This window comes from Triticum aestivum, chromosome 1B (genome assembly GCF_018294505.1).
Source record: "Triticum aestivum cultivar Chinese Spring chromosome 1B, IWGSC CS RefSeq v2.1, whole genome shotgun sequence".
In the NCBI taxonomy this organism is placed as follows: domain Eukaryota; kingdom Viridiplantae; phylum Streptophyta; class Magnoliopsida; order Poales; family Poaceae; genus Triticum; species Triticum aestivum.
The window spans coordinates 499,321,032-499,345,489 of NC_057795.1; positions in this window are offsets into that span (position 1 = coordinate 499,321,032).

A 24,458-nucleotide genomic window follows, 5' to 3' on the forward strand; every position below is an offset into this window, starting at 1 on the left:
ACTTGACACCGTCAATTCCTATAACATGCTTCTTCTTGACGAGTGTGTGTAAGTTTCTCATGCCAGCATGCCCCAGCCTCCGATGCCAGAGCCAGCATTCTGAAGCTTTTGCAAGAAGACATACGGCAAGCTGTGGACCTGCTGAGAAATCTACCATGTATAGATCATCTTTCCGATACCCTTCAAAGACTAGAGACTTGTCAGATTCCATTAGTACAAGGCAACGATATTTTCCGAATAGCACAATCATGTTCAAGTCACAAAGCATTGAGACAGACATTAAGTTGAACCCAAGGGATTCAACAAGCATCACTTTATCCATGTGTTGATCCTTTGAGATTGCAACTCTACCTAGACCCAATACTTTGCTTTTACCAGTGTGAGCAAATGTGATGTGACTCTTGTCTGATGTACGTAAGGTTGAGTCCATGAGAAGACTTCGATCACTAGTCATATGATTAGTGCATCCGCTGTCCATAATCCACTCTGAAGCATGAGGTGTCATACCCTATAGTGCAGTTAGGAGGATAGGCTTCACAAAGTGTGTTGTGAAGCATAAGCATTTGACTTACACAAGGATTATCACAGCTTAGATCAAGGTTAGAACTCATAGTATGACTGGTAAGCGATTCACATGTGAAATACATAGTAAGACCATTTTATCATGCGTCCCTTATAGTGTTTTAGGTCCCCAGCAATAGTATCGGACGCCTTTGATTGCTCGCTGGAGACCTCATTCTGCAAAAGAAAGTTAATTCTTCTTCACCACCCACATCTTCAAGGGTGGCTTATAAGCAATGAGTCTAAGTGCAGCATCTGAGAATTTCTCGGTCTTGGATCCCTAGCAAATAGCCTTGCAGGAGATGAATGATACTCATATGAATAAGCAGAAAAGTTCTTAGTTCTATGAACATAGCAGTTTGAAGACACACGCTCATATTCATAAGTTTGAGTGCGATTTCCCTGCAAAACATTGGCGTTAGGGTGACTCAGGTGAGTCCTGTATCTTTATGAAGTCGTTGGACCATATGACGCCTTAGGTCTGGGGTTTGTCTTCTTCCCTGGTGGTGTCATGACCACATTCACAGGAAGATTCTCAAGACAGCTTTTGGGAACCCAGATCTTCTTCATAGGTGGTCTATTCCTGCAGTTAGTACCAATATACCTGGCAAACACTTCACCATTCTGATTTTTGAACAGTTTATAGTTTGCATAAAAGGATTCATCAATGATAATAGGATTAGCACAGGTAAAGCCAGATAAGGTGGATGGATCCACTGAAGGTTCCTTTGCAGCAACCCATGTGGTTTTGGGATACTGCTCAGGCTTCCAGTAGGAACCATCAACATTCATTTTCCTCTCAAACCCAACACCCTCTTTCCTAGGGTTTCGGTTCAGAATCTGCTTTTTGAGGACATCACAAAGTATCTGATGTCCTTTCAGACTTTTATATATCCCTGTTTCAAGCAATGTCTTCAACCTAGCATTTTCATCAGCAATAGTAGTGGTATCCTCAGCACAGGGGTCAGTTACCACGTCAGTAGTTGAAGACAAAGCAACAGTAGAAGCAGTGGTAGCGTTATCACGCTCAATGCATTTTAGACATGGTGGTTCAAATCCATCCTGTGTAACGCAGATTTCTTGAGCAAGTAATGAATCGCACTCCTTCAGAAGATCTCCATAGTCCACTCTTATCTTTTCAAGATCTTGCTTTCTTTGAAGACATTCAGAAGAAAGCTTCTCGTGATCAGACAAGAGAGCATTATGTTGATCTTGAAGGGCGTTAAACTTGGAATGAAGTCTCTGAAGACTCTCAGCCAATGCTTTTGACTGATCCATTTCTTCGCCCAACATATCATCGCTCTTACTAAGCATGTTTTGAACCTTTTCCAAGGCTCTTTGTTGTTTAGAGGCAAGGGAAGCAAGTTTGACATAGCTGGGGCCAAATTCATCACCTGATTCATCATCACTAGTTTCAGAGAGGTAGCATTCAGTTACCTTAGCACCCCCTGCCATGAGGCATGGTGAAGATGAAGACGATTCAGGTGGAAAGGTCATCTCTTTAAGAGACTCCTTGTAGTCCTCAAGCCAAGGATCATGACGATTAAGATGACCTTAATAGACCTCAGAAAGCCGGTCCCAGATTAGCTTCGCATGATTGAGGTGCATGACGTTCCTGAACTGATTTCGGGACAGACAGGAGCAGATGACATCCTTCGCTGTAAGGTTCAGTAGAGTGTACTTGCGAATGTCATCAGCCTCCGCCATCTTGCATAGATCGGTAAGACCAATCGCAGTGACAGTCCACAGTTTGCTATCCATAGCCATGAGTCGCTTCTTCATCATGGCCTTCCACCGAGGATACTCATGATCGTCAAAGGTGGGGAAAGATACATTCCTCAATCCTGCAGTCGACATAGCTAAACTCCAGGTGGTTAAACCGAATAACACAGAACAAGGGAGTACCTTGCTCTAATACCAACTGAAAGTGTTGGTTATCGACTAGAAGGGGGGGTGAATAGGCGATTTTTATCAAAGTATTCAAAACATGGAAGTTTCGAAGACAAGCAATAGAAATGACCTAATTGATATGCAGCGGCAGATAAACTACAACAAGCAAGCCATAGTCAACTATGCAATAATGTGAAAGTACAAAGACTAATAGCAGCTTGGTAGTAAGGATCAGGATGGAAGATAGTATGAAGCCAATCAACGATAGTAGTCAAGCAATGAAGTCAAACATGTACGACAAATAGGCAATGACTTCACGAAGACAAACTCAAAGTAAAGGGAGGGAGAGGATAGAACCAATAACTTGTTGAAGACACAACATTTGTTGGACCAGTTCCAGTTGCTGTGACAACTGTACGTCTGGTTAGGGAGGCTGAGATTCAACTCAGAAGACCGCGTCTTCACCTTATTCCCCTTGAGCTAAGGACACACAGTCCTCGCCCAATCACTCTGGTAAGTCTTCAAGGTAGACTTCCGAACCTTCACAGACTTCGTTCACCAGCGATCCACAATGACTCTTGGATGCTCAGAACGCGACGCCTAACCGGCTGGAGGATACACAGTCCTCAAGTGTAATAAGTCTTCAGGTCACTCAGATAGAAAGACTTCAGTGATGCCTAACACTCTTTGGCTCTGGGTGTTTGGGCTTTGTCCTCGCAAGGATTTCTCTCTCAAAGGCTTCGAGGTGGGTTGCTCTCAAACGACAAAAGCCGTGAACTAACTCTGATTAGACACCAATTTATGGTGTAGGGGGTGGGCTATTTATAGCCACAAGGCAACCCGACCTGATATGTCCGAAATGACCCTGGGTCATTAAGGAACTGACACGTGTTCCAACGGTCAGATTTCGAACACACACGGCAACTTCACTTGGGCTACAAGCAAAGCTGACTCATCCAGCTCTGGATAAGATTTTCTCTCATTGTCTTCGCTCGAAGACATAGGATTTGGGTTGAGCATCACTTCAGTCATTCTGACTTTGTTCACTTGGACCCCACTTAACAGTAGGGTGGTTCCTATGACTCAACAAAGAAGAAAAGGAAACAACGAAACTACACAATCTTCGCGCTCCATAGTCTTCACTCAATGTCTTCTCATGTCATAGTCTTCAATGTGAATATCTTCACATACCACCATTGTTGTCAATGTCTTCATACATTTTTAGGGGTCATCTCCGGTAGGTAAACCGAATCAATGAGGGACACTACCTGCGTTATCCTGCAATTCTCACAAACGCATTAGTCCCTCAACCAACTTTGTCATCAATACTCCAAAACCAACTAGGGGTGGCACTAGATGCACTTACATGGTACAATACCGGTAACCCCAGAAACTTTCCCGATGGCTGAAACTTCACTTCCGATATATAATTCTTTACCTCCGGACCATTCCGGAACTCCTCGTGATGTCTGGGATCTCATCCGGGACCCTGAACAACCTTCGGTTTACTGCATACTCATATCTCTACAACCCTAGCGTCACCGAACCTTAAGTGTGTAGACCCTACGGGTTCGGGAGACATGCAGACATGATCGAGACACCTCTTCGGTCAATAACCAACAGCGGGATCTGGATACCCATGTTGGCTCCCACATGCTCCTCGATAATCTCATCGGATGAACCATGATGTCGAGGATTCAATCAACCCTGTATACAATTCCCTTTGCCAATCGGTACGTTACTTGCCCAAGACTCGATCGTCGGTATCCCAATACCTCGTTTAATCTCGTTACCGGCAAGTCACTTTACTCGTACCATAATGCATGATCCCGTGACTAGACACTTGGTCACATTGAGCTCATTATGATGATGCATTACCGAGTGGGCCCAGAGATACCTCTCCGTCATATGGAGTGACAAATCCCAGTCTCGATGTGTGCCAACCCAACAGACACTTTCGGAGATATCCGTAGTGCACCTTTATAGTCACCCAGTTACGTTGTGACGTTTGGCACACCCAAAGCACTCGTACGGTATCCGAGAGTTGCACAATCTCATTGTCTAAGGAAATGATACTTGACATTTGGAAAAGCTCTAGCTAAACGAACTACACGATCTTTGAGCTATGCTTAGGATTGGGTCTTGTCCATCACATCATTCTCCTAATGATGTGATCCCGTTATCAATGACATCCAATGCCCATAGTCAGGAAACCATGACTATCTGTTGATCAACGAGCTAGTCAACTAGAGGCTCACTAGGGACCTGTTGTGGTCTATGTATTCACACATGTATTACGATTTCCGGATAACACAATTATAGCATGAATAACAGACATTTATCATGAACAAAGAAATATAATAATAACCATTTTATTATTGCCTCTAGGGCATATTTCCAACAGTCGGTGCCCAACCTATCAGCCTAGCCTGTCGATCACGCGCCAGTGACTGACCCCTAAATTGTCCCATTCGCAAGCGTGCGAAGGAAGACTCCGTCCCCTTTTTTCTATAAAAAGGGCATGCTAGCCTCAAACAGCACAACACAAACTCTTTCCCAAACCGAGCTATAATGCCAGGACCCATTGCCCACAATGAGACCACAACAACCAACCTTGGAGGTTTTGTGACCGTGCTCGCAAACCTCACCCGCCGTGCCTTTGCGTTAGAAGAACCCCCAGAATATGTTGTGTACCAAGGACCCTTGAGCGGTGAGAACCGTTAATTCTAGGCCACGATACACGTCTATGGTAGGGGTCTATCTCCAGAACGCCCCTACAGGTTCACCGGAAGGACAACTTCCTTTGAGCCACAAGCCATCCAACTAGCTGCTCGAGAGGCTATAGTTCAACTCCGGCACTTGTCGCCCAGAGTTAACTGTCGCTCGTTCTACTACTACCCCAGCCATCACGGGTATGGTAGGCCACCCCAGGTTGCCAACGGAGATCACGAGACGGATCCTGCATTGTTGCAATCTGGTGCGCTATGTAAGTGCACTAGAGGATCTATTCGATCAAATCACTCTTGATCTGATCGCAGCTCGTGGAGAACTGATCCGCCGAGCCCCGGCTAGAGGAGAAGATGAGCCCAACGCTGACAACCCAGTCGTGCTGTTCGGACAACTGATCGAGTCTGTGAGGTCTCCCCCAGTCATCGACCAAAACACCTTGATGACCCCAGAAGTGCTTCGTCGCCTTTTGGGAACACGCTCCAACGGGATTGTGGACAACAATCCCCGAGATGGTCATCACCGCTACCCCGACCCTGCAGTCCCTCAACCTCCTCCAGCTAACACTGACGGTGAGAACCGTGGAGAAGCCTCGACGTCCGCAAGGCACGCCCGCTTAGATATTAACGAGGTAGACTAGAGTCGCTCGAGCAGTACCGAGTCTTAGTATGTCCACGCCCTGTAATTATGTGATCTTGAATCACCATGATTAAATGCTATTTGCTTGTGCACCCCTATTTTAGTAATAGCCATGCATGAGTATGTTGACGTGCGATTGCATTTTTAATCTCGGGCGTAGCTGCCAAAAACCAACCTCAACGACACAAAGTTTGCGCTATGAGTAAACTTTTTGATTTCAACCAACAGGAAAGATATTTTTGAAAGCAACTCTTAACAAATTTCGAGGATGAGATTTTTCTTAAGGGGGGTAGTGTTGTAACACCCCAAAAAATTTAACCTTGTTTTATTAATTAAAATTTTGCCAGGAAACTTAAACTTTTATTTGCTGGATTTCCTTTTGATTTCAGAACCATTCTTTTCTTTATTATTATGGAGTTTTTACCCCAACTGAAAACTTTTCAATCATTATTGGACTTATTTATCCTCTCAAATAAGACAATTCTTTTATCAGTGGGATTATTTGCATAAATATATTTTTCCTGAGCCTTATTTCTTTAAAAATGATTTTTATAAGTTTCAGGGCCTCTTTTGCACTACAACCCTTTGATAAATTTATCTAAAAATCCCACCAAAATTTGGGGGTGACATATGATGTCCCTAAATCACTTTTATGCAGAAATATCCCTTAGTCATTTGGAGATTTTGTGTTTACCGCAAGTTTTTAAATCTGGTCAGATTTCACTTTTGCACTGCAACCTATTTAAATACTTCTTTAAAACTTCCACCAAAATTAGGGGAGGTCAGTAGGAGTATATTATTCATCTTTATGCAAAAACCCAGTTATGTCCTTTGAAAAAATTGAGTGAATCAACCTCATTTTCATTCTGGCCCAGTGGGGTGTTTTCTACTGCATCCCTAATTATTTGTGCTCTAGTGACCATGAGATTTCTCCTGCTTGTAGTACACATTACCAAACCCTTAAGTCCAAGAGAGTGGACCCATGGGAGGATTTTAAGTGCATGCAATCATGCCTTTTTCTTTCTGTCCAAAACTGAAGATTTGCAAAACTTGCACTAGCAAGTTTCTGGTTTTGCCCAAATGACCTTGCCATCCTCACCTACATCTGAAGAGACTCCAATCTGGAAAGTTTGGCCACCCCAAGAAATGCCTAAGTGCCCTTGGCATTTTGTCAAACACCTTATGGGCATGATCAGTTTTGACATGAGTTTTAGTTTGCACACTGGACCTACTTGTTTTGCCACACCACCATGTCCACTAATCTGCTTGCACACCCTAGCCAAGACCTGGTAAGCCCCAGCCCCACCCAAGTCTCCTAGCATGCTCTGGCATTTCACCGAACACCTGGTGCGCGTGCTTTGGGCGCGCCCAGATCGCATGTTTTGCACTCGCGCGCACCGAGCCGCCGCGTCTCGCTGCTGCCTACCCACGCCCGTTCTGGCCCCTCCCGTCTCCCAGTCGACGTACCCGACCCCTCCCTCACCGCAGAGCCGCCTGGCCCCCTCCTGGCGCCCTACAGTGCCGCCACCGCAAGGCGCCACCGCCGCCTCGACAACCTCTGCACTGGTCGGCGCCGCCCGAGCCACACCAACGCGCCAGCTCACTCGTGGAACTGCCCGAGTTCATCCACTAGCTCGTCAGCTAGCGCCCGTCGCCGCCACGTCGCCCTGTCCTCTACAGAATGGCGGTCGCCGACGATCCTATCCACGGCCGCCGTGAACCGACCTAGCCGCACAATAAGTAGGGGCCCCCGAGCTCATCCAGCCACTCAGGCAGCCTCAGACCATTCCCTCGAAGCACCACAGCCAGTAATCGTCGGGGGAAAGCCTTCTTCCCCGTCTTCGGCCGGTTCGGCCGCCGCCACGCTCCGGTCCGTTTCGTCGCGAGCAGGCCCTCTCCCCCCTTTCCAGCGCCACCATTCTACTCCCCTCGACCATACGGAACTGCCCAGCCTCTCAATCGTGATCGGGAACCACCGTAGAACACAACCCCAAACCCACCCGAAGCCTCCTCCGCCGCGGAGCTCGCCCCGACGACTCCCTCCACCCTCGCCGACCCAGCAACCACGGGGAGGTCTGCCCAGAGCTGGCGGATCCCACCCTGCCCTCGGATGCCCCCGAGGAGCCGTCGTCCACCGGCGAAGATCGCCGGAGCTCCACCCCCGTTCGGCCAAAGGAGAGGGAAGGCGGGGGAGACCGGTCAAACCTGACCAGTGGGCCCCCTGGAACCACTGTCAGTGACCACGGGCCGGTCCACGTTGGATAAGTGGAAGCGTAAAAGCAAAGTACGCCTTCGACGTGTTCAGTTTTCGAAACATTTTCTTTTTTTCTGTTTTATTTTAAAAACATAGTTTGACCAAAACTTTGACTGGCTATATCTTTTTAAATAAAACTCCAAATGAGTTGATTCTTTTTCCTACCTCTCTCAAATTTAGTCTAGTTTATTTTAAGATTTATTTGAAAAAAATTCAGACAACTTTTTGCACTGTTTTGAAACTATGTGTTAATTTGAATAATTTCAAAAAATAGGTTTTTGAAGAAGAAGTCAACTTTCAAAAGGCACACCCCACTTACATACTCTTGAAGGCAAGCATTCTGAACCCCGGCATAGTATTGTGTGTGTTATTTGACACGATTATAACACCACCTTAATATGGCGAACTCGTTATTTTATGTGGTGATACGATCATTTGCATGAATGCATATTGGAGATTTCCTTGCTGTTGGAAATGGTCATGCTTGTGACAGTAATCATCCTCGTATGATTTTCGTGCCTGCCGGAAGGAAGCCGGGAAAGTCTCTGTCTTGGGTAGACCTGAGCTTGTCCCTAGTTTCTCGTCGAGATGAGTGTGTCCGGTATGGCATGATGGGGTATGATGAGTGGTGATTCTGTCTATTGGATGAAATATATTCGTTATGCTAATCATGCAGGCAATACTTAAACCTCCTGAGTCGACCATAGATCGAGTCTTGTTCCAGTAACCCCCATACTTGTTTTGTACTACCACTTGTCCCTACAGCAGGTAGGGTACGGTTCAGTAAGTTGTCAACCCCTTTCTAGCACACACCATACAGAGAGGCCATGGTGGAAGATACCGACTGCATCCGGTAGGCATGCCACCTGGTCCGGGGGCATGGGTGTTTCTGGTTGGGACCGAGAGGGGGGGCACCCCTTAGAGCGCGCGATATAAGTTTGATCCCATGCTACACGAGGTTGTAGCCTCCCCACTTAGAGTTTTGTTTGACAGGTGTCGTGGGTGATTCCATACATCGGTAAGTTAAGCTGGTGTGTGCAGGTCAGGTTTGTTTTCAATTGAAAGACCGTAGATGGAATTAGTCCCGATGGACTAAAGGAATCCGTTACTCGTGGGTAAAGAGTACACCCTCTGCAGAGATTAAATCTATTCGAATAGCCGTGTCCATGGTTAAGGACTACAGTCTGGGTTGGGTCAAGTGTCGGTCATAGTGTCGGTCTTCAGAGGAGAAACTACTAAACCAGAACATGGATCATGACGTGTGACTTATGATTATGATTATTATTATTATGGACTAACCCCTTTATATTATTTGAAGTATTGAGTATCCCTGGGACAATTCTACCTCTTGGATATTCACTGTGATTGTTTTCTTATAAGCCCTTTATGTGGTGTCGCTCAGACGCCCGACTGTGGCATGCTGTTATTTATTTACTTTATAAGCCCTTTATGTGGTGTCGCTCAGACGCCCGACTGAGGCATGTTCGTTATTTACTCTCCTTTCGAGGCGTCGCTTCAGACACCCGATCGGCATTTTATTACTACTCTGTGATTACATATTCATGTTGCATATAAATAACCTGCTTGCATGCATCAGGGATTTTATTTTTATGACTGATGTTGTGATCATAGAATATTTTAGAGCATGATTTGTTATATTATACATGTGTTCATAATGTTTGCGAGTACATTCAAAGTACTCACTGGCTTGTCCCTGGCTATTGTCTTGGCTAGATTTCTTGCATGGAGAGGAGCGTTGCGATGACAGCCCGGAACCTAAGCAACGGTGATAGCAGCCTCGCGAAGATAGGAGTTAACCTGGTCAGCTATTCCTGTGGGAAATGGAGTCCCATAGACGTTGATGATCCACAAACCGCTTCCGCCATCAACCGCTAGCAACCTTATGTTGTACTCATATGCCAGAATGGTCTTGTACTACATATTGTGTATTTTTGCTTGGAGTTTCTGTATCAAGTTGGTGACTCATCAGCTAACAGTAATCCTGGGGCTGGTGAGCACAAAGGCCATTTTCTGGGAAAATAATACCCAGAAAACCGGTCGTGACACACATGCGCTGGCAGGTGCACGGGCGCGTGAAAGTCGGTGGGACCTCGTAGAACCCCGTGGCATCAAGCTCGGCGACAATGTGTGGCTCCCAGCCCATCAATGCCACGGGGATGGGCGCTGGCACAGTCGGGGAGACGGGAGCCGGAACGGGAGCGGGGACAGGCGCGGCGTCTTCCCGCAAGGGCAGTTCAAGCTCGTCCCAAAGCACCTTATGTTCTTGAGACTCTGGCTCGGTGTCTTCCTCGTGAAACTGGAACACTAAGGGCAGACCATCGTGATGTGGCATGGCATATGTTTAGGTCGGGCTAGTTGGAGGTAGATGACAGGAGAATCGGAGAGGTAGAGAGAGGATTGTAGAGATACCGAGTAGTGCGAGGTTGATTTTAAACTGCGGCGCCGGCGACATTAAAAGTGGGAGCAGTTGGGACGATGGTGGGCGGCGGAGCCTGGTCAAAGGGCTCGCCTTCCGGTGAGTCTGCATAGCGGTCTGCTCGCACGCCTCCCTGACAGCCGACGCAGCAGTCTGCTCGCACGCCTCCCGTCAACTCACACGCTTGCTGGGACGACACCTATCGATGAGAAGCGGGGACTCGTGGCGGCACGTAAACGCCCACGGTTTCAATAGTGAAAGCGTTCGCGTTAACGTGACAGGTCTTTGTTCCAAAATACCTTGGCTCTTCATTTGTGCAACTTGTCATAAGCAGCTTGTCTCGAATTGAAGAAAAACCTTACGAAGTAATATTTGTGCCATATCACGTGACCATGCTCAGTTTCAAGAATTTATGCTCACTTTTGGATTTTCTAAAATTTAAGATCCAGGATTCGAAACAATATCATAACCTGCATCATGCAATAAATTTTCAAGCCGTACATCTGTCCTGTTGTATTTCTTAAGAATGGATTTGGTCAAACATTTTGCTTAGTTAAACCTCCTTTCCGATTTATAGGGCTCAATTCAAAAATCTCACCAACCAAGGTAGATGGTGAGTGGTGGAACAATTGTTGTAGTTTTCAAAATCACTCAATTAATGCACTTGTTTTCCTCAAAACTTGTGTTTACGAATGCATTAATTGCAATGCATGCATGCATAAAGTACATGCATTGGTCAATTTTCTCTTAATTCTTGCATGTAATGATTTATTGCACTTTGAAATCTGAACATGTGATGGGGAACAACCAAATTGAGACTTATAAAATGGGAAAACTAAAATTTTGAGATAAGCCCTACAAACCGTAAAAGGATACTCCCTGCGTACCAGTGCATTGCCTGATATATTAACTCAAGTACTAGGCACGAACAAACGGGCTCAATTCTGTGCTCATCCTGGTGTAGTAGTAGTAGTACTACTACTAGGCAATGCAGTTGACGGGTGACCTTGACGAGCGGCGACCGAGGGAATTGAACCGTGCTCGGCATGGTAGGTAACATTGTCTAGTTACTAAAGCATCCCTCCGTTGTTCACCGGTAGTCATTATGGACCGGGGACATGAGGGGAATTTCCTAGGGCTGGAATTCTGGCCGCCAGATATTTCGCCTTGAAACGCTGAGGCTCGACTGGTTGGGGTTGCCTAATGTGCGTACCACACACGCCACCGAAGGACACGAGCCCGTTTTTTTAGGATCAACACGAGCCAAGGTCTGGCTGGTACGCCGTTGGGTCCTACCATTCGAGAATACGAAAGGAACCGTTTAAATTGCCAAACGAATCTATGTGTATTACAATACCCGTATTTTCCTTGCAAATACTAATCTCAACATGGTAATTGATTTATGACGAGTTGTTGAATTAGAGTGAGTTTGTGATATAGTGATCTCAACGTGGATTTCACATTTCATGGTATCCCTAGTAAGTTTTCCAATGCAAATTCAAATTTAAAAGATGAACAATATGGAGGTGAGAAAACTTTGTATGTATCAAGCATATGACCACACACACACACACACACACACACATACGCACACGCGCACAGAGACACACACGCACAAACACAACAACAATCCAATAAGTATAGTGCATCTATTTTTCCAACCCATGCATGTATGACACGAATTCAAAAATACTCCTTCTATTCCTAAATATTAGTCTTTTAGAGAGTTCAACAAGTGACTACATACGGAGCAAAATGAGTGAATCTAGACTCTAAAATATGTCTATATACATCCGTATGTGCCAGTCCATTTGAAGCCTCTAAAAAGACTAATATTTAGGAACGAAGGGAGTAAAATGTAAGACATCCATGGTCCTCAGTTCAATATTTAAAATGAACATGAAACTGAAACATGAATATTAAGTCTAGTACTACAGTACATGCAAATGTTGTGTTTAGGCGGAGCTATGATTGTCGGGGGTCAACCCCTCGACCTTAGATAAAATTGTGGAGCTCTGTTTAGGGTTGTTTAGATTATATTTATCCCCACCCTCCCAACCGCCGATTGGTTGTGCACGCCCCACCCCTCCTCCCCGGGAGAATATCATGTGCCCCCGTACCTTAGATGCTATATGCCGATACGAGTTGCTTGGAGCTTGTAGATCTAAGATATGGCAGCTCACATGATGTGTCTTAATTTTTTTGTAGGAAACCTTGATGAGTTTGAGAATTGCACACAATTTGTACAAAAACTACTTAGATGCCCTTTGATCCCATATCCAACGACCTCGAAGCTCGTATCACCGTAGCATCTAAGATGAAGGACGACATCATATTCTCCTGTATGTAAGAATATCATGTGCTACCACACCTTAGATGCTTTGGTGATACAAGCTCTTCGGAGGCGTTGGATTTTTTACCCAACACCTCCTCGATGGTTCGAATGTTTTTTTGTAGATAAGCCCCAAAAGAGTTCGGCCACTGCTTACAAGCACAAAGACTGCTCAGATGCCATGCATTGGATCTCAGATCAAACAACCTCCAAGATCGTATCACCGTAGCATCCAAGCCACGATATCACCTTATGTTTTCTCGCACGGGAGAATATGAGGTGTTCCCGCATCGTAGATTCTATGGTGATATGAGTTCACTAAGATCTAGCGGCCCACAGTAGGAGGTTTGAATGTTTTTACAATATACGGCTGATAGAGTTTGGGAAATGCGCAGAAAGTACAAGTACTATGCATGTTCCATCTGATCACTGATCATACGACCTAGATGCTCATCACCGTAGCGGGTAATTAAGCAACGGGGAGCACCTAATATGAGCACCGGGGAGCCGTTGGATCGAAGATGCAACGGCACACACAAGGCCTGAATGTTTTATCTACAAAAAATAACCTTTGGAGAGTTTGGAAATTGCGCATAATCACAAAGACTACTCCCGAGCCATTGGATCTCACTTCCAACGGTGTAAAAACTCGTATCACCATAGTATCTAAGATGCGGGGTGGATGTGATATTCTATGCCGCTATCATTCTTGTTCTAAACTTGCAAAATACGTGTAACTCGTGCAGTTACTTGTCTAACCGCGCAAAGTGTTTGTTCAAAAAAACCATCCTAAACTGAAATATTGGAACAACACACGGGGGGTCCCACTTGTCATTAATCAAATTTGGACCTAAAACTAACAAATCTGAAAGATGAGATTCGAACTGGCAACCTGGACTACAAAGTGTAAGTCGATAGCCTGAAAAAACGAACGGTTGTTGGCTTTGTCCCATAACTTGATTTTATACAGTACTTGCATTGAGTAGAGTAGAGGGAGTGCCTTGTAAACACGTGCATGACCGTTGTCTCACTTACTGGTGGGTCCCAGGTCTGCGATCTCAATCTCTCTTCTCTCCATCGTCTAACCTTTGCACGGGCACACACGAAGAGCGGCGCTAGCTTGCCATGGTGTTATTACAACTAAAAAAGCTTGGAAAATAGAAGAATCACCTAGAACAAGAGACGTTGTGGCTGGTCGAGACGGAGCTAACCATGCCACGTTTGCATGATGCAGCTGTGTGGCTAGTGGGGTGTTTTCGACCGACTGGCTGGGTCCCAAGGTCGAACCATAGGTACTACGTCTGATACAGTATATTTTTACACGCACATTTTTCCTCCGTGCCGAGACGTGGTACAGCCTACCGTGCAGTTTCCGGGTCCTCCCGAGTGGTGCACGCATATATTCTTCCTGACGTGGTATGCCCTACCGCGCGTTTTCTAGGTCCTCCTCGGTCGTAGCACCGAAGCAAGCAAATGAGTCGTCAAATCACGAAAGACCACCTTTCCCGCCGAGTACATCAGTGAAGCACGGTGGCTAGCTAGTTGGGCTAGTTCGACCGATTAGCTAGGCCGCCGCCACATTTGTTTTTTCACCCCTTTTTTTATCTCCCTCCATTCGGAATTACTTGTCTCGGAAATGGATGTATGTAGAACTAAAATACGTCTAGATACATCCATCTCTGCGACCAGTAATTCTGAACGGAGGGAGTACTTGCCGGCAGGTAAATTTAAATATCCACCGCGGCGTTGCTCTGGTGTTTGGGTGCGGCAGGATTTTTAATTTTTTGATTGACTGGAGCAGGCGCGGCAGGATTTTTAATTTTTTAATTTACGGGAGCAGGCGCGTCAGCAATTAGTCACGATGACTCCGCCTGTAAAAACCCACTGCTCCCTGATGTGAGAAGTCGATGACTGGTGTTTTACCATGGTGAAAACCAAAAGATTCCCCGCTCCTCGGCTGGCTCTCTCCGCCTTCCCGTAGATTGCATTGCCTTTCAGCCGTTTCGCCCCCTTTTCTTCCTCTCCCCATTGCTTCTACCTGGTGCCATGGCGGCACAGCAGATCACGGAGTCCGAGGTGAGGCGCCTGACACAGGAGCTCCATGCCAAGGATGCGGAGCTCAGGGCCAAGGATGTGGAGCTCCGTGAGCTCAAGGAGGAGAGGAGTGCCATGCTCCTCTGTTATGTGTGAGAGTTCACGGAGCCTCAAAAGCGGCAGGCGTCCACCACAAAGATGCTCGAGGCGTCAGCGGCGTTGCTGCAGAAAGCGGGAGATACCATAGGCCGTTAGGGGAGCCGGCTGGAGCGCGAGCGGGCCAATCGTGATGAGGTCCAGGATCGCCTCAGCCACTTGGTGAACCAAGTTGCCACGCACGTGTTGCGGCTGCGTGATGCATACCGTCGTGCCAGCGTGACGATGCCGGCCGTCGGGCTAAACCCGTTCGACCACCCGGTCGACTTCAATGAGCTGCGGCTTCCTGACCTAGTCTCCTTCTTCACCTATATCTCCGAGGAGCTTAGACGTCTCCGCGCGATGGTGGGGGCTGAGCTGGACAAGGAGGGGTTGCCGTCGCCATTGCCGGGCGAATCCTTTCAGGGCTCCATCACCGGAATCCATTCGTGCCATTTGACGCCGTCTTTGACGAGCTTGCTCTCGTCGACCAGGAGTGGGCTCTACAGGTGGTTGCACCCTGCATCACCAACGTCGTACGCCTCGAGAAGCAAAGGGACTTCGGTGGTGTTTAGGCGCCCTCCGCATGGGCATGTCCATGTCTCGGTGCAACATGACCGTTGGATCAAACTCAGAAGATGCAGATCAGTCACTGTAGCACAAAGCGTGTGGGTGTGTTTGGTTGCATTCTCATCTCAATATAGTTGTTTCCTCTTTGTGTATTTTTGTCAACCTACTAGTGTGGACTCATGCACCCTTCATGGTTCATGCACTCTGCCAAACACCCAAAAGTGGGTCGAGAAGGGAACTTTTGCTCCCATCCCATGCACCCTTCATACACCCTGTCTAACACTATAGGATGTGATTCATATGGTTCATGTTTCGTGGAGTATTGTAGCACCGTACTCTCCATGCACTGTGGACCTAGTTCTGTTAACATTGATCTCACCGTTCATTCTCGACCGAACAGTCGAAAAAGCGGTACTATGTTACATATAGGAGTAGTTGACATGCGCACAACATCATTTGTTATCGTCATATCTTACTACACTAGCAACAAGATTGTGTAGTACTGACGTATGAACCACTGCACATGCCTAGTAGTAGGAGCACCATGTATGTTCAAGTGGCTGCCGTGTTTCGCACTCCTCCGTCGTAAGAGTGGAAACGCTTGATGTAATCATTTTTTTTCAGAATGAAAAATAGTGGACACGCTCTACCGTGCGGGTCCTCCTCCAGCCATGCACTAAATTACTCATTTTCTCCAACGTGTGGGATAGCCAGTACCTGGGTCCACCAGCCATGCACTAAATTATTCCATAGTAGAGTGACGGTAGACTACCCCGATCGAACCGCTGCAGTAATGCCCAATGAGCCGTCAAATCACAAAACCCCCTCCTTTCCAACACTAAGTTGGACGGACGAAGCAACCATCATTTCACTCTTCTCTCTCAGCTTCCTCTCTTGAAGAAAACCCCCACTCGCTTCGCTTCTCCCTCATCTCGTTCCTCCTTTCACTCTTCTCTCTCAGCTTCCTCTCTTGGATGGACACCGGAGCACCAGCCGACGTGATGTCTATGGGTCTGGCCAAAACCGTCGAGGCTCATGGTACGAAGAAGTGCAAGCACCCTGCCGAGACTACCGCAAACAAGCTCAAAGCCATTACCCTATCCAAGCCCCCATCTCCGGGATCCCTCATTAAGCAAGTCCAGGTAATGTCTCTTGTTGACGATCTTTTTCTCGATCTTGATCGTGTTTTTTCATCTAACACGCAGTACTAGTATTGGTAGTATAGTACAACTTTCTGGGTGATCTTGCATGTGATTTTAGTGTGCCAAATGACGGTTCTAAATTCCTCTTTTGACCAAAACATGCGAGAGGTTGACACTGATTTCTTATAGATTACTTTCAACTACTCCCTCTGTCCCAAATTTCTTGTCTTAGATTTGTCTAGATACAGATGTATCTAATACTAAAATGTGACTTGATACATCCGTATCTAGACAAATCTAAGAAAAGAATTTTGGGACGGAGGGAGTAATTTATGAACATCAATGCTACCTTTTAAGAGGGTATATTTGCCTCAGTAACTTGTGTTATGGATATTGCATGTAATCCCTCTGCTCTCATGCCTTTGAAGACATGTTCTAGTGTCTTTGTTCACTCATTTCTGTGTGTATATGTAGTCATATATGGAGTATAATATCGAAAATCATCTTATATTTCTGAACGGAGGTAGTAATAAAATATGGTTTCTGTTTGAATTAGAACCAGGTCCGCGGTGGAGATGAAGTTCTCAAAGTCATGCCGAACTGGAAGACCTGATGATGAGTTCTACTGGTGAACTATCCAGCTACTGTGTCCTTGTCGCCACGTGTCCTGGACTACTATTTTCCTGTAGCATTGTTGTCAGGCGTGTTCTTGAGGTTGTACTTGGCCACAACAATTTCCTGGTTGTGCCTTCGATTACGAAGGGTGTGATTCTTGTAAAGCTTCCCAACAAATCTGATGTGGCCTGTCTTCATCATCATGTTTATGAGTGGAAAGTCCACTCTGTTAGGTTCTCCAAGGTTGACAAGATGGTGATGGTGCATGTAGACATATCACACGAAGTCCATGGCCTAGTCAGTTATGCGGGGTTCATCCCGTAGGCCGGTGGCAAGAAATAGTCTGCAGAGTTTAGTTAGTGCAACTTTGCTTGTCTGTAGTAAGTACTATTGTTCAGTACTTGATTTGTGTTTGTGAACCCTGTATTGTTTATTAGTACTGCCGCTTTTGGTGTGTGGTCAGTCCTGAGAATGGTCTATGTTAATGTCTGTCCACTCAATTCAGTCTGTACATTTTGAAGTATCCAGATCATATTTTTTGTGAGGACGGTTTATCAATTATGGTTACACTCCAATATCTGTATGCATTGCAGGGTTTATCGCACCCACCAGGATTTCCAGTCCCATGGATGTTCGGTCCATACGAATTGTCACGACCTTTGGACTATCCTGCTTGTGGGAGTAGGCAGGGCCCCTGCATGCCACGCGTAGTTGGACGATCAATCTTCTGTTTAGTACTTCAACATAGTGATTTCCTGGTAAGGATTCACTCATGTCACGTAAAGTAAATCTTATTGATTTACTGTCTAAATCTTATTGATTTAATGTCATGTTTTCTTTCTTTTCCTGCAATTTTACGATGCAGGTTTTGCCATGTGTCATTCATCACAGAATAAACCGTTTGGTTTGCTCTACGATGGCTATTTTTGCAGGTTTCACTTCTTATGCCGTGTCAGTAACGAAGGCAATGTCCATCACTTATATTACTGGAAAAAATTGGATCAGTCCGTTGTCTGAGTACAAGCTAAATCCCCATGAGGAACTGCATTTTGGTTTAACAAAAACGCCACAATTAGTCCTTCTCGCGTTTAAAAGAAATGAAGAAAAAAACTGGATCGCGGTCACGGATCCTAGTCAAGTTAGAAAGCTGATCATAGCAGACCAGACACGATCGCCGCTGTCTTGCACAGATCGAGCACCGGCAGTTGCTCTAGCACTAACAGGGGAAGCAGCTCACTCTGATTCAGCTGAGGATTGGGCACCGACCGCGTCAGCGGATCAGTCTGATCTACCAGAGGATCGGGCATCAACACCCGCACCAGCTCTATAAGGAGCACCATCTCCGGCAGCAGCAGCGGCTTCGGCACCTGCACCAACACTTGCACTTGCACTTGGTCCGGCCCGTGCAGTTGCACCGACAATAGATTGGGTTGCAGTTCGCACTTCATATACCAAAGTCCTTACAAAAACTGACATGTCCACCTTCTTGGTAAGCATTGGCCGCCCAAGTGCTTCGTTCTTTTTTCTTTCCATGTTGTTTCACATGATTCACTGTGTTGATCTAACTGTTTGGGTATGTCTTCTTGTTTGCAAAAATAGAATTCCTAGAGCAACGAGGGAGTTGTTCAACAATCCGGGCGACCGCGGCCAAGTTTCTCTTACCATGCGCAGCCTTGGTGTGAATGAACCTGCTCAATATACCGTAAGTACAAAGGATGGTCGCATGATGATTGATGCTAAAGGATGGTCAAGGTTCAAATCTAAATCATATCTTGCGGTAGGGGATGATGTCAAAATTGAACTTTCTCGGCAAGGAGAGCTGGTCCAAATCAACTTTGAAATTCTTTAGTAGTAGCACGCAACTGCCGAACTGATCTATCCTCCGAGAGATTTTGATGTAATAATCTGGCATGGTGAAACAAGTGTCCTGTGTGTATAAGTAGTACGATAGTATTATTTATCACATGGTATATCATTGATAGAATTGCAACTCTGATTGCTGGTTAGGAACTGTCATTCGATTTCACTCCAACAGCCGCCGTGCTTTATTCATTTTTGTGTATTCGCCTTGCGACAGCATCTAAAACCAGCGCAGCACCGACCGCTTGCAATATGAAAAGCGCTGAGGTAGAACAGATGGGCCCCCAAACATGCAGGGTCGGCCTGCGGCCCAAAGTCCAGAACCGTGATCCTATCTGAGTATTATATTCTCAGCTGAACCCCCATAAAAAAAGCTGAACCCCCATAATGTCCGTGCGTTGCAGAGGGAGTATATTTCTCGGCAAGGTGAGCCTATGATAGAAAAGATTTGTATATTTGTTTACAGAGGGAGTATCTCTCTGTCAAAAAATATATTTATGTGTAACTAGTTACTCCTGTCTTTCTACTTCCTTTCGCTAATATGTGGCGCAACCGGCAACGGGGTCCATGTGCCATATGCACATATTAGAGTGCACAACTTCATGGTAGACACACCCCGGTCGTAGCGCCGTAGTAATGCCCAATGAGCCGTCAAATCACAACCCCCCATTTCCTGCTTTAGCAGTAAGCTGGACGGACGAAGCGGCAATATTTCACTGGGCCTGAATCCCCTTCTCCCTCGTCTGCTTGTTCAGAGAAAACCCCCGCTTGGCGATTGCATAGGGTATTCTCATGGAGAACCAGGTACGAATTCTTCATCCATCCCCGATAAATCCAAGTCCCTTGGTCGCAGGTAATCCTAGGATGGCAGCCGCCACCATTGATGCATTTTTCTTTGTACTGAATCTAGTGTGTTTCAGTTGCAGTGCCCAAAGTGCGAGTACCCTACAGATTTCTGCGCCTTCGGCGAGACGCCACACTTGTTCCTTCTCATCCTACCACAGCATTTTGAAACGCGCACAGTATGTTCCTAGAATCCTCTTCTCTATCCGGGAGGGTGGATTTTTTTGAACATGCTATTTCTCATATTATTTTTCCCGCAGTGTATTATTTGCTCTGCTAGAACACATGTACTCAAGATGCTCGACCTTGCCATAACTGAATACACTAGTTTAATGGTCACAGTGAAGACAATCCATGGATATTACTTCCGAGTTGGGTTCATGAACCAAGAAGATCGCTGCTTTTTTATGGCCGAACTTGGATAAACTTTCTCAAATGTTACGGACTGAAAGTTGGCGCACGAATGTTGATGGAAATAGCAGAACCTGGTCTCATCTTCACTGTGATCTTCCACCCCGGCGTCGTTCCAATTGTTCATCCATGTTAGTTTTGTATCTGGTTCTTGCTTGTTGCCTCGATTACTTCTTAATCCACCTATTCTGTCTAATTAATCACAATTTAACTTTAGAAGTAGCAACGAATCTCTCAGGAAGATGCTGCTTCTAACTAATCTTTTCTTATAATTGGTGGCACGTGTAGGTTTTTTCAGAGTTAAGTAGGCTGCTCATTTGTTATTCTGTAGTAACTCGGCTGTTACTGATGGCACTGAAGTTGACTGGGACGACATCCACATGTTCCTACACTTCATTGATCGTCTTGAGGTCCTTGTGGGGCGTTTCAATGGTGGAAGGCCACGTGGGATATGTGTGCCACTGCTGCACTCGTTGAACAGGTCCAACTGTGCCGAGAAACTTATGGTACGAGCTGTTTTCTGTTATATATGTTGTTCATAAACTATTGCTTATACACGGTTTTATAGCTGTGATCTTCTTCAAACAGGAACTGCGAGTTCTATTGTTCCTATACAGATGCCTGACCATGGTCGGGTCAGACTTGCGCTTGGTCACAACATGATATTTATGTCGACCTACTCAATTCCCCTTGGAGGTGAAAAGATACTTATTCGTGGGTGGTCTCAAATAATGAAGGCCCGTCCATCTTGGAGAATAGGACAGAATATTATGTTCATGCTTTTCCATGGCTCTAAAGCAAATATCCTGTTTATTGACCATGTTGCGAGATGAAGCTGCTTTCAAAAGGTTGTGGATGCGCGGGGTGGCGCCTAGGCCTTGTCCGGGGGCTTGGCGGCCTCACCCTTGGTTAACTGTAGGCAAAGTAGCACTGTTCGAGGCGTGCTTTGTATGGTTGAACCTGTATAAGTACTCATACTGCTTTCAGCTTTGGTTGTTAAGTGCCCCTGCTGCTTTCAGTTAAGGTTGTTAAGTACTCCTGGTGCTTTTACAGTCGGTCGTGTTTCTTCAGTCCTGTCTTCCTCCAGCCGCCAAAACCAAACCAGCGACGGCGAGGCCTCCTGCTTCCGCCTCCCACGGCTGGCTACGCCTTAGCGCACGCATCGCCGCCCCACCGTCTCCTAAATCGTTAACGCTGATGTCCTCCGCGCGCTTTGGTGCACTCACTGCGGCGCCGCCCTCTCGCGTTGTCAACATGGTCAACAAACAACAGGAGTCGGCAGAAGTACCTGGAGAGGATGACAGTAGGGGCCCACCACGCCAGCGTATGGAAAAATAAAATGCTTCCTCCTAGTGTTTTCCTGATATCTGGGACCCACGACATTGTGAGCATATATAGTCAATAGACAAGAGAATAGCACAAGACCGGCTGACACCTAGGACGTAGCTACTCGAGCAGTATTTTTTTTGTTTGGTATTGTTGAGACGGAGCAGGGTTTGAACTGGGCTGTGGCCTGTCTAGCCCAGGCTTATATTTTATGTGCACCATGTGACCAGCCCAGCTATTTTTTCTTTGTGAAAATGAGCCCAGTTTATTTTTTTCTGAAGAATACCCAATCCAGGCCTACTGATTTTTCTATGCCCTGATGGGTTGCAACTCTTTCAAGATGCCTGCAAATCTTGAAAGTAATATGAAATGGGTTGTAAATATAAAAACACATGACAAATTGGCAATTACTTTATAATTTCTGATTTTTTTCACATTTTCAGATTCCTATTTCACTGGGCATTAACCTAATTTAAATATATCTTCAAAGTACTTTAAATCTGGCTTGACATTTCGGTATTAAAAATAGTTTGGAACCCACAGAAATATGCGAAATTGGCCCTGGCCGACCAAAAAAACAACTGCAATAAATTGCATAAGAAGTTTCCATGAGCTATATATAAATTATTAAAAAAAGAGGGAGTGGTCTGACTTGTGGGCCTGTTTAGTTGACGCGTATGCAAGATTTTTTTAGTTATTATATACTACATCAAAAAACGATTCTAGCAGACGTAACTGTTGGATCTCAATCCAACGGCCGTCGTGTTTCTTCAATCTCTGATCTTCTTGCTCCAGCCGCCAAAGTAGCGCCGGCAGGACCGCCTCCCGCCTCCCGTGGCCGACTGTGCTGCCGCGCAGGCCTCAGCGCCCCCTACTACTCCCACCGCTGGCCAGGGCATCCCTCTACTCACCCACACCCCCTGTTATTCTGCGGCGATGGCAGCCTCACACCACAGCCGAATCGGTGAACCCTCGTACTCCTCTTCGCGCGCGCTTCCACTGCCGCGTCTTCCCCGGCTCTGCGTCGTCCCCTTCCTAGGCCTCGTTGTCGTCCACCACCGTGGTGCTCTCGGCGCGGCGTGGTCAATGTGGTCAACGACCGAATTCCATCGTAAGAGTACTCTACGTGGAGAGGCTGACAGCTGGGCCCACGGCAGCCGCAAGGAAGTGCTTCCTTATTACGCGGAAAATAATTATTCCTCCACCTGACAGCAGGGACCCACCAGACGGGCCACCAATATTTCACGAAAAAAACATTTCCCCCTGACTGCTGGGACCCATAGAACGGGCCATCGTATTTCGCAAAAAAACGTTCCCCCCGTTGTCAGCTCGGACCCATCGGAAGTGCCTCCTTATTAAGCACAAAAAATGAATACCCCCTGCTAGCTGGGACCAACCTTGGTGGGAGGCTGACTTGTGGGCCTACTAAGTTGACTGGGACGGAGGACTTTGTCAACTTTAGTCAATATATGAATGATTCTAGCTCCAGTGACCGTACGATGTCCATCCAACGGCCGTAGTGCTTCTTCAACCTCTGGTCTTCTTGCTCCAGCCGCCCAAAGCAGCGCCAGTCGTGCCGCCTGCTCCTGCCGCCCGTGGACGGCTGTGATGTCGCGGAGGCCTCACTGCCCCTACTACTCCCATCACTGGCCACGCCATCCCTCTACGCACCCACACCCCCTGTTATTCTGCGGCGACGGCAGCCTCACACCGCAGCCGAACGGGTGAATCCTCATACTCCTCTATGCGTGGGCATCCACTGCCGCGTCTTCCCTGGCTCCGCGTCATCCCCTTCCTAGGCCTTGCAGTCGTCCACCGCCCTGGTGCTCTCGGTGCGGTGTGGTCAACATGGTCAAGGAATGGCTTCCATCGGACGTGGACTGTATGTGGAGAGGCTGGCAGCTGGGTCCACGGCCGCAGCAAGGAAGTGCCTCCTTATTACGCGCAAAATAATTATTCCTCAACCTGACAGCAGGGACCCACCGGACGTGCCACCGTATTTCGCAAAAAAAACTTTCCCCCCTGTCTGCTGGGACCCACCAACTACATCTTTGCACGCAAGGAAATGCGTCCGAAAAAAATGATTTGCCCCCCTGACTGCTGGGACCCACCAGCTACATCTTCGCACGCAAGGAAGTGCGTCCGGGCAAAAAAAACGATTCGCCCCCCTGACTGCTAGGACCCACCAGCTAAATCTTTGCACACAAGGAAGTGCGTCCGAAAAAAACGATTCGCCCCCCTGACTGCTGGGACCCACCAGCTACATCTTCGCAGGAAAGGAAGTGCCTGACAGTCGGGACCCGCCTGGTCGAAGCGTACATAGCATTGTCATTCTGGTCGCGGAAGTGTACATACATACTGGTCGATGTAGAGGCATGCACGTGTCATAGTAGAGGCACGCATGTGTCCATGTAGAGGCGCGCACGTAGCATGTACATGTACGTACAGCAGCGAGTGTGCAAGAAATAAAATACAGCCACGTACGTACATACGGGCAGGGTCTCGAACGCCTACTCGCGCATACGTGCATGGATGGTTTGCAACGAAGAAACATCGTCGTCATCGTGTTCATGGGGAGCCAACCGGCTGGGTCGGAACGGAATGCGTGGTCGTGTTCATCGGGAGGGCTTGGATGGAACAGGTGATGGAAACGAGGCCTGGCGTACCGCACAATGGAGGAAA